Here is a 3,401-nt window from a genome sequence, read left to right as displayed (position 1 = left end):
CCGTTCTGCTGCATCTATTATGATTTCCAATTTGACAAAAATATTTCACAGTTTTATTAATTTTCCTTTTTTTTTTTTCGCCAGAAGAAACACATCTATTAGTACAGTCAACTCCTGATAACTCGAACCTTCAAGGGAAATTGAAAAAGGTTCGAGTTATCGGGATTTCAGAACAAATGACTGGAAATAAGGAGAAAACATTGTTTACTGCATTTCTATTCATACAGTACATTTTAATCAAATTTAATCATAGAATAGCCGAGTGAAAATGGAACATACTGTATAAATCAGACCGTATAAACGTGGAATGGGAAACAAAAGAAAGCAAAGCAAAGAAGCAGGAAAATTCCAGGTACTGCGAACTTTGCAGGTTTCAAAGAGAACTGCTATTGCTACAGAGTTCATACGATTTACTTTTTCGAGAAATAGTTTTTATGCTTTGGACTACTGTATTGATTGTTTCGAGTTGTCACGTCTTGACAAACATCATTCGAGTTATATAGTTGTCTACAGAAAATGACCTGAAGGGAAAAGAAGAATGCTTCGAGTTATCTCTGAGGGTAAAGTTGGAGTAAATACATAACAAAAATACAGGGAAATCGCCTTTGAGTCGAGTTAGCGCGAGGTTCGAGTTATCGAACGTTCAATTTACCGAGGTAAAAATTACAGTAAAATGATATGACGGAAATCCAAGAAAAATCGCTTATGGTTCCAGTTAGCGCGAAGTTCGAGTTAACGAGCTGAGGGTTAGAGTTATCGGGAGTCGACTGCAGAATTATTTCCTATCTTCAGATGTGATGAAATTGATCACGTGGGGTGCCCGTCTGCGCCATCATAGTTCACCACTCTGGTACGGACTTGCCTATACTTCTAGACCTTAGCATAGTCCACTGACTGATCTATCAACAACAACTAAAAATATTATTTCAAAACTTCACGAAAACGCGACGCTAACGCAATTTTCGGTAGTATTAGTCAGGTGGGCAAAAGTGACGCAAGTAACTAGAAACGAGAACCATTTCAGCACTTGAAATGTGTTGAGCCACTTTGGTATATGTAGTGATAGTTTCAAACTGCTTTCGAAGACGTGTTTAGGGCTAGGAGAAATAAAATATGACAAAAAAGAAAGATAAACAACGTACTGGTAAAAGAGTTCCAAATTACTCTTGCTTTCAATTCCCGCGCAAGGTTGTAAAAGCCTGTATTTGATCCACAGTATATCGAAAACCTACCGTACAACCCATGATGAAACTTTCACAGTTGATTTTTGGGAGTGAATCGCGTTCAGTGCCGAAATTTCTAAAAGAACTGTAAGACAGATTTTACGCTATTTTTTAATTCGACAAAATTTGGCATTGTTTATTGTTTTTTTGTTTGGGAAAAATCTGATTTACAGATTAATATTTTGCATTGCATGAATGTTTAAACAAAGCCAATTTCTAATTTCTGAAAATTTGAGGTGGGATCATACGACTAGATTTTGAGGAAACGTCAATAAATCTACTAGTGTCCAATCTCTCCTAGGCATTCGGTCGTTCATTTTGGCTATGTAGTAACGTTTAGAGACGGACCATTAGAAATGTAATGGGGCGGGAAATGGGACTTTTTCAGCTTGCGGGAATTTTTTTCACGTCCACTGCGTCTACAGGATTTTGTTTTCGGGATCAAGTCCCCTGCACTTTTTTTTTTTTTTTTCGGTTGGGGAATGGGCTTATGCTACTGTCGCAATCTTAATCTTGACATTCGCCACAATCTGATTGCCTGGAACAGGCTTCAAACAAATATTTTTTTTATCTTTCACACGGTCGTTATGCTTTACTGTTAAAATTGTACTCCGGGGGAAACACAGCCAAGTATCAGACAAATTTAAGTGCTATTGTCTCACCGATGCGGCTGCATTGCATTTTTTTTGTTTGGTGTTTAGGGAAATATCAATTTTATTCATTCATTCCCCTTGTAATAAACTTCATTTTTGGCATGCAGTGAACCAAGGTTTTAATTAGGATTCTGTGAGTGGCCGTCCAGTGACAAATATGCGGCCAAAGGGCCTGTTCCGCTGAGGGGGTCTGGGGCAAGGCCCCCAAAAAATTTTGCAAAATCGAAGCGTTTTTGGTGGGTTTTCCACGATTTTCAGCCGATAAATTTAATGTATCGATTGGACTTGAATGATAATGCGTCGTTTACTTTGTCACAAGCACAAAATAGATTGAAACAGCCCATACTAAACGCATCAGTTGTGTTACACCTCCATGATTGTCTTTGATTACGACGTTTGTCCGACGTTGATCTAAGCGGTCATCTTAGGGGAAGCATTACGGTTCGCCACGGGTGTGCACATCTGTGTCCTCAATCGTCATTTATACCTGTCAGTTGTGAAGTCACTCCTATATATCGAGGCTTTCAAAGATGAGAATCTTCCTCGCAGTGCTTGGCAACTTGCACGTGTATCAGCTGTCTACCTTAGTTCTGATGGGCAAGTGCGCAAAGTTCAGGTAGCTCTTGCGGATAGCTGCTTGGATAATACGGGCAAGAGGGTTAATGCTGTGCGGTATTTGGAGCGACCAGTACAGAAGCTAGTGCTTTTGATGTCAGCACAAACTGATTGAGATCCAGGGTAATTCCCGACCGAGGAGCCTTACAATATTGAACTGAACTGTTAAAGATAATTTGATTCATTGAACACTGATTTTTATTTAATAGTTTGATTTGTGAAATATGATTATTTCAGGGGAGCCAGGCCAATCATGATTAGTTAATAATTGTCTCTTTATCTTAGTTACGAGCGTATTTACAATGTTTACTTCTTTTTTATTAACCGCGCGGCCATGGGCCGAGCGCGGTTCATGGTTTACCCGTGGTTTTTTAACCGCGCGGCCATGGGCCGAGCGCGGTTCATGGTTTACCCGTGGTTTTTTAACCGCGCGGCCATGGGCCGAGCGCGGTTCATGGTTTACCCGTGGTTTTTTTTTTTTCGACTTCGGTGCGAGCAGACCCAAGCTTCCACTCGGCCAAATTTTGAGTCACGCAACCTGTGATGTTTACTCGCCAAAAGCTGTTGAAACAATAAATCTCATCTTTCGCGGGAATAAATTAAAAACCCAGCGCTCGTCAAAAATTATATTTTTCCACCAGAAATTTAGCTCGGAACATATACATATTTATATTCGTTTGAATCGTCGATGAAATGACCTTTTCCGGATATTTTTTCCTTCGGGGTCAACCGAAACCTCAGATTACAAAATCACGCCGAACCCACACGTTGCAAAAAAATCTCTTCAAAACCCTGACTTCGAAGCGATATAACACTTCAGCGTTAATAGCTACCACACATCGGCGGACGGTAAATCTATTCCTTAACAATCCAGCTTTATCGTGTTAAAATTTCAGCGAAATCGAACAAA

The sequence above is a fragment of the Orbicella faveolata genome, unplaced genomic scaffold (genome assembly GCF_042242905.1).
Source record: "Orbicella faveolata isolate gen_17 unplaced genomic scaffold, um_ofav_v1 contig_14, whole genome shotgun sequence".
NCBI lineage: Eukaryota > Metazoa > Cnidaria > Anthozoa > Scleractinia > Merulinidae > Orbicella > Orbicella faveolata.
The sequence above is the reverse complement of the archived record's forward strand: the minus strand, read 5'-3'. Positions refer to the sequence as shown.